The sequence below is a fragment of the Erythrolamprus reginae genome, chromosome 1, assembly GCF_031021105.1.
Source record: "Erythrolamprus reginae isolate rEryReg1 chromosome 1, rEryReg1.hap1, whole genome shotgun sequence".
Classification (NCBI taxonomy): domain Eukaryota; kingdom Metazoa; phylum Chordata; class Lepidosauria; order Squamata; family Dipsadidae; genus Erythrolamprus; species Erythrolamprus reginae.
This window is the reverse complement of record NC_091950.1, coordinates 207,149,925-207,157,201: the sequence shown is the minus strand read 5'-3', so window position 1 is coordinate 207,157,201 and position 7,277 is coordinate 207,149,925. Positions and strand designations below refer to the sequence as shown.

At 41.2% G+C, this 7,277-nt stretch overlaps 1 long non-coding RNA gene across 1 annotated transcript; it reads left to right on the top strand.

Moving 5' to 3' along the window:
* On the top strand, positions 1 to 3,672 carry LOC139160087 (uncharacterized). Its single transcript, XR_011557882.1, has 3 exons — positions 1 to 57; positions 3,265 to 3,416; positions 3,586 to 3,672. It is a non-coding gene; the product is annotated as an uncharacterized lncRNA (long non-coding RNA).
* The last annotated feature ends 3,605 nt before the right edge of the window (positions 3,673 to 7,277 follow it).

Genomic DNA, 7,277 nt, shown 5'->3' with positions numbered 1-7,277 from the left:
ATGTGGTAATTCAGCAACCTGAAAACAACTGCTGTTACTCAAATGCCTGCATCAAAGGTAAGTTACTGGGGTTCTCTAGATGTTTGGGGCAACAACCCCGCCATATCCTGCCCATATCTCTGTTTTTAGGATTTGTAGTGCAAAGAAACTGGGGTGCTCCATGTCCAGAATAATCTCTCTCCACATTTAAAAAAGTAATTTCCACAATAATGCAATTATCACACCTTGTTGCCAAGGGCCCTATTCTATTCTTGACAGGAAGTTAGATCAAAATACTCAAAACACAAATCATCATGAATGCCATAGGAAAGCGATGGCGAACTTATGGCATGGGTACCACAGGTGGCACGCAAAGCCATATCTGCTGGCACTCAAGCTATTTATTTATTTATTTATGTATTGGATCTGTATGCCGCCCCTCTCCGCAGACTCCGGGTGGCTAACAACAGCAATAAAACAGTATATAACCCTAGCTCAGCTCCAATCTGCATGTGTGTGCTGGCCAGCTGATTTGCAACTCGCCCGGAGGCTCTGGGAGGGCATTTTTGGCTTCCGGAGAGTCTTTGGGGGGATGGGGGAAGCATTTTTGCCCCACAGAGGGCCTACGGGAGGAGAATAGACTGTTTTACTCCTCCAGAGGGCCTCCGGGGAGGCGGTAAGGGAGGCCATTTTCACCAAACCCAGGCATTGAATTATGGGTGTGGGCACTCACGCATGCACGATAGCACACATACCCACGCTTTCAGCACCCGAGGAGAAAAAGCTTTGCCATCACTGCCATAGGAGATCCATCAACCAGAGGCAGCAACACAGGCATATTTTCCTACATTGATACAAGGGACTCTCCAATAAGCCAAATCTGAAGATAATGAATTCAGATTAAATGTAAATGAAATAACTTGACTCTGGAGCAGAGCTACATTTCCACCATTCCACATCAATTGCGCCTGTGTGGGTTGCACAAAATGATTCAGAGGGCCTCAAATCTGATTTAAGATGAACTACCGATACCTCTAAACTTTAACTTCTAAGATTCTAGAGCTAGCAGAATCTTAGAGAGCAGAAAGCAACCAATCCAGGCAGAAGGCCTCAAGCAAGAAATTAATGTGGTTTCATTACATAAACACAAGAGGGCAAGATCTGACTAACACATACACACACACACACACCTTTCCAGTTTTATCTAATTTTCCCCAGGTGAAAGCTGTCAGTCTGGAGATATTCCTGTGGAACAGGCATAAAATGATTGAGTCACTAGTTTGAACGGCACACGTGTGGGCCTGGTTGTTCATGACTTACAAGCATAATGAATTGTATTATACAAGTCAGAGACCTATGGCTGACATAATCTAGGCATGTAAAATGTTATGCTCAAAGGCCACTTTCTGCATAGGATAGCCTTGAATAGAACAGCAGAGACAGAAGGGCTGTGACATCCATACCGCCGTATCAGAGTTCTCAACATAATCTTCCTCTACACTTGTCCCTTGAGCAAAGAACACCTGAACAAGGCTAGTGGGTTTCCGGGTCAGTGACGGGCTATTTGCTTCCTATTGTCCATCCCCAAGGGTCTATCTGTTGAGATTCTGAGGAGCAGGAATGCTTGGATGTTGTTCTCTTGGGCCTCTCTCACAAAGAAATTAGTGTTTGAGCTTTCCCGGGCACCGCTGAAAGGCCTTTTGTTAAGCTTTCTAAAAAAGCAGAAAGAGAATTATTTCCCCTCCTTCCTCAAGGTTGTGACTCAACTCTTCCCAACTCTCAGGGCATCTGTCATTGTTTTCTCAAGATAGCCTGGACCACAATTGCAACAAGCATTCACAACCCCAGTGCAGGCAAGCAGGTCCAGAGAGCCATCAAAGTGCTGCTTGGGAGAGTTGCACTTTAGGGAACCTGTCCTTTCTGTCTTTGAGGTCCTTGTATAAATGGAAACACCCCTCCCTTGCAGCCCCAAAGGCTAAACTTTTGTGATGCAGAAGTGTCTACTGAATGGTTTATTTATATGTATTTTTCATGGAAGAGACGGTAAATAAGTCAGTCACTAAATTAATGCAAATGAATAATAGCAAAATGACTTGAACACTTGCAGAACTCAACTCTGTGGAGTTTTTACTTGCAGCATTCTTCACTCCCCTATCTTTCATTTATTTATACTGAATTCATTTATGAGTGGCTTTGTTGTTGTTGTGTGCTTCTCTTTTCAGTGAAATGTCTTCTAAAATTGCCTTTTAAAAGGACCTGCCCGAGCAAAATTAATAAATGGATGTAGAGGTTTTTAATACCCAGGTGAGGATTAGGATAGAGTTTGGAAAATTCCCATTTTGCTTTTCAGCAAATTTTGCCAATTCGGTTTTTTTCTTCCAGTTTAAACAGGGCAATAATGAACTGGAGCAAAGTAAGTCCTATGAGTAATCATTTAAAACCTAGATATGTTCAGCTTGCAGAAGAGACGGTTGAGAGGGGATATGGTAGCTGTCTTCCAATACCAGAAGGGTTGTCATGTTGTAGGTTTGGACGTGTCCTTGCTTGCTCCAGATAGTAACAATTACAACTATTGGGATGACACTTCAAGGATGTAGATAGAGATTGGATTTAGGAAAACATCTTAACAGTACGTTTTCACTCAGCATGAATGGAGTAGTTTCCTCTTCACTGGAGGTTTTCAAATGGAGGCTGAATTATCATTTATTGAGGATGGTGCAGTCATGCTTTCTAATTCGATGATTCTCCTTATCATAGCATTGCACTAATAAAGAGTAACTTATAGAATTATAAAAAGAAAAGAAAGAAAATGTGTTGCTTTTTAACATACCCAAAGAAATCTAAGCAGCTACAAGAAAGTTAGATATAAACCAATTCCTGGCAGTCTAGGCCCAGTTTCCATATGGTGAGGTTTTGTTCAGAACTTCCATTGATTTGCTACTTCTCCTCTTCCTCCTTTTTCTTTTCACAGCAGCCCATTTGTCCTGTCAACTCAGGAAACCGCTGGGAGTGAGGGAGCTGGCATCCCCCCCCCCCGAGTTCCCCACACCAGCATTCCCCAGATGCATCAGCTGCCCCTCACATCTCATGGATTTGAAAATGGCATGCGGCTCAACTCTTGCCTGCAGCCTTATTATTCCTCTGCTCCCTTTGCCTTTCTGCCTCTCATTCCTCCACTAATATGCTTAGAATTTAACCTGAAAATATTCCTCACACTCTGTAGAAAGACTCTTTGGGCATGGAGTGGAAATATAAATGCAAACCTCTTTTTCTTTTGCACTGCAGCCTGGTCCTAAATGGGGCAACAGCAAAAAAATCTCTCCAGAAATTCTGTATACAGTAACCATGGGTGTGAAAAAAACAGATGCCCAGCAGATATTCTGGGTTCAAATCCATGGGACTTTTGCCATGCTGGCTGGGATCCTCAGACAAAAGAGGTTAGTTGGGAAACAGTAGGCAGTCATCCCAAAACTTGTCCCTTCAGTTGGGATGCCCAAAGTCAGAATTATTATTATCGTCTACTGTATTCTGGTTTCTCTAAGAGACATTCTCTCATGCCCTGTTGTTTCATACATACTGATCTCAGATTTTATTTCTCAATCGTAGCTTTTTTGTTTTGCACACCAGGTGTTAAATACTGACAACCATATCCAGCAACATTAAACTGATCTGCAAGGGATTTCTGGCTGCCAACAAGGTGAGCTCTCTACAAAATGTAAATTCAGAATGGTCCCATTCTTTGAAAGACTGGGAAGTTTCTGGCAAAGCTCTTCATAAATTATAGATTCACCAATGAATTCTTTGTATATAACTACAAGTACCAATCATTTTTTGTCCTTTTGTCTGTGCTTCAAGTCATTATTGACTCCTGGTGATCACCTGGAATAATCCCTGCAGTTTTCTTGGTAAGAGAATGCCTGGCTCAATGGCCCAAGGTCCCCCAGTTAAGCTTTATGTGTAAGGCAGGAATACTCCTCATGTCTCCTATTTCCTGCCCAGTGCCTTAATTATTACACCACACTGATTCTTTAATATATGTTTATCATACCCATATATTATTTTAGATTGTCCAAATTGTTAAAGAAAGAAACCTATGATCATGGCAGGTTATGCACTGATTTATATTAGACACAGTCTTGCTGTTCTGCTATACAGAAACACCAGGTAGTTAATTTTAAATCTTGTATTAAATATTATTACTCCCTCACTTCACTCAAATATATAGGTATACAACTTTAGACAGCTGTATTTATCATTTCAGAATAAGCACTCTGCAGTTGCAGAAAATATTTTAAGGTACATAAATAATGAAGAGGTGTTTTGATTATATAATGACCAACCAGTTAAATGCAATACAATACATCATACTTTGCTGCTATCCCAGATGATGAGATAGTACTAAAGGCTATCAGTACATTAATCAATAAGGAAATTTTTATTTTATTTTTATTTATTTATTATTAGATTTGTATGCCGCTCCTCTCCGAAGACTCGGGGCGGCTAACAACAATATAAAAAGACATTGTAAACAAATCATCTAAAAAAACCCAATTTAAAGAACCACTTATACATACAAGCATACCATGTATAAATTCTATAAGCCTAGGGGGAAGGGAAATTTCTATTCCCCCATGCCTGATGACAGAGGTGGGTTTTAAGGAGCTTGCGAAAGGCAAGGAGGGTGGAGGCAACTCTGATATCTGGGGGGAGCTGGTTCCAGAGGGTCAGAGTTGTGTATATCCTTGCCAATCCTTGTATAGATGCAGGATCCCTTGCTTCCTACTTTGTCATCTGGGAATTAATTATGGAGGTCATTGGACTATAGCAGGGGTGTCAAACTTGTGTCATCATGGCAATGTCACGTAACATATTGGGACTTCTTCCACAACTTCCCACAACATCTATAGGCAAGCTTTTCCATTGGTTCGTTGCTCTCACTGTCAAAAAATTTACCCTTATTTCCAGGTTGAATCTCTCCTTGTTCAGTTTCAATCCATTATTCCTTGTTTAGCCTTCAGGTACTTTGGAAAATAGTTTGACCCCTTCGTCTTTGTGGCAGCGTCTCAAGTATTTGAACACTTCTATCATGGGAACTCTTGCCTCACAATCAGGAGGTTGTGCGTTCAATTCTATGTAGAGGAAAATGTAGGGTTTTCTGTTTGGGCAGAAGGTTAGACTAGATCAGTGTTTCCCAACCTTGGCAACTTGAAGATATTTGGACTTCAACTCCCAGAATTCCCCAGCCAGCGAATGCTGGGAGTTGAAGTCCAGATACCTTCAAGTTGCCAAGGTTGGGAAACACTGGACTAGATGACCTGCAACTCTGTTAATCTATCTTCCATGGTCCTTCTCTTCACTAGATTAGGACTATTGGAGAAAATCTTACTTTACAAAGGGAAGGAACAAGCAGAATATTATAAAATATATGTATAGGTTTGAAAACAACCATAAATCCAGTAATGCACCTTGCCCAGCTGGAAGGTCTGGAAGCGAATTACTTTTTTGCTGTTGATGAAAAGTTTGAGGATTTTTCTGCTGTCCCACTTTGCAGTTATTTAGATGTAAGAGTTTCTACCTAACTAACCCTCAAAGATGATATTGCCTGGCCTTAGTTCAACTTGCAAGCTAAGCATAATTGGACCTGGGTAATAGCTAGATGGAAAAATAACAGAATGCCCCAAAGCTGTAAATTAGATTGAAAAAATTAAAAACAAAAAATCTCAGACCATAATGGCAAACCATTTCTACATTAATGAAACCATTATAGATAACCCTCATGTTAGGACCATAATGGAGCCTAAGGTTGGGAGGACACTAACTGAACCATGTTAAGTGAATGGAGCTCTTCTCAACTCTCCCCAATACATCTGTTAAACCATGGGTCACCAAACTTGGCCACTTTAAAAATTATGGACTTCAACTCCCAGAATTCCCCAACCAGCTTTGCTGACTAGGGAATTCTGGGAGTTGAAGCCCACAAGTCTGAAAAGTGACCGAGTTTGGAGATTCCTGTGTTAAACAAATGTACGGGTTGTTTAAGTTTGCATGGGTGCTTCATGGGTGGGGAAGACCAATGGGGGGATGCTAAGTGCAGGAACAATGCCACCTGTTCTGGCTTCCCAATGCTCCCCCCCCCAATCCATTGAAATACCCCATGCTCCATTTCCCCACAGCTGCTTGGGCCTCCTCCATACCCAGCCCTGCATCTGCCCCATCACTTACCTTTTAAAGATCTCCAGAGCTCAGGATATCAGAGTAGGAAAGGTCAGGCTACCCTATGGCTGGGCCACCTGGCCAAAAAAGTGTCCATCTTTCACTGTGATGCTGCCGAAGGTTTCTGTTTTGCTTTCCTGGCTAAATGCTCTCTTTCCCTCCCCCAGTGAAGGCAAATGGTGAGAGAAAGAATTATTCTCTTCCTTGCCATTTGCCTGGCTAATGGGGGTGGGGGGTAGGAAAGGCATCCAGCCGCCAAAACTCTTCTGTCAAACCTTTAGGAAGAGTTTTGCCGCCTGTGTTCCTGCGATAAGAGGGGGGAAAGTCTGAAAGGGAAACAAATTCTGTAAATTATTGTTTTAATTTTATCCTGTCTTTATACAGTTGTATCCATGGCTCCCGTCTCCCTACAGTCTACCCTTTCTAATCATCAGATCCCTAAGTCACAACTTCATGCTTTTTTCCCCATTTTCAGAAAATAGCCCATATAAAGTTAGCAGTCACTAACAAATATAATTACTGTATTTTCTCTATTCAAATAGATCAATTCTGCCACCAGCTGTGCTTATATCTCTGTGCGTCTTGAGTCAGAAACAGCTTTTGAAGTAGCTGCATGAACTCTGCAAAAGACATAGCTGCTTTAATGATTTGGAGAAAAATGTTTCATACATGCTCCTGCATATTTCAAGACTTCATCAGATGCTTTGCTGTGTTCTCAGTGTTAACCTAAACTGATTTCTTTGAATTTGACTGTATGCAACACATGATCCATAATAACCGCAGTTTGTGATACACTGTTTATGGCTTAGTGTGTTCTATGATTGAAGCCAATAGAGCTTTATTCAATAAATCTTAATACATTAAAGTTTTCCTCTTCCACTCTTTTATAGTTAAATTAAGCAGCACTGCTATTTACCCTCTATTTGGAAATAAGTCCTATCAAACATAAATACACTCACTTCTATGTAGATTTATATGAGACTGAATCACCAAAGCAGAGTACAGTATTTGAACTTTGCTCCTTAATGGTGTTCCGATCTCAAAAGAGGGTGCTAAAAATGTTAGTACTATATATGTGTGCGGGG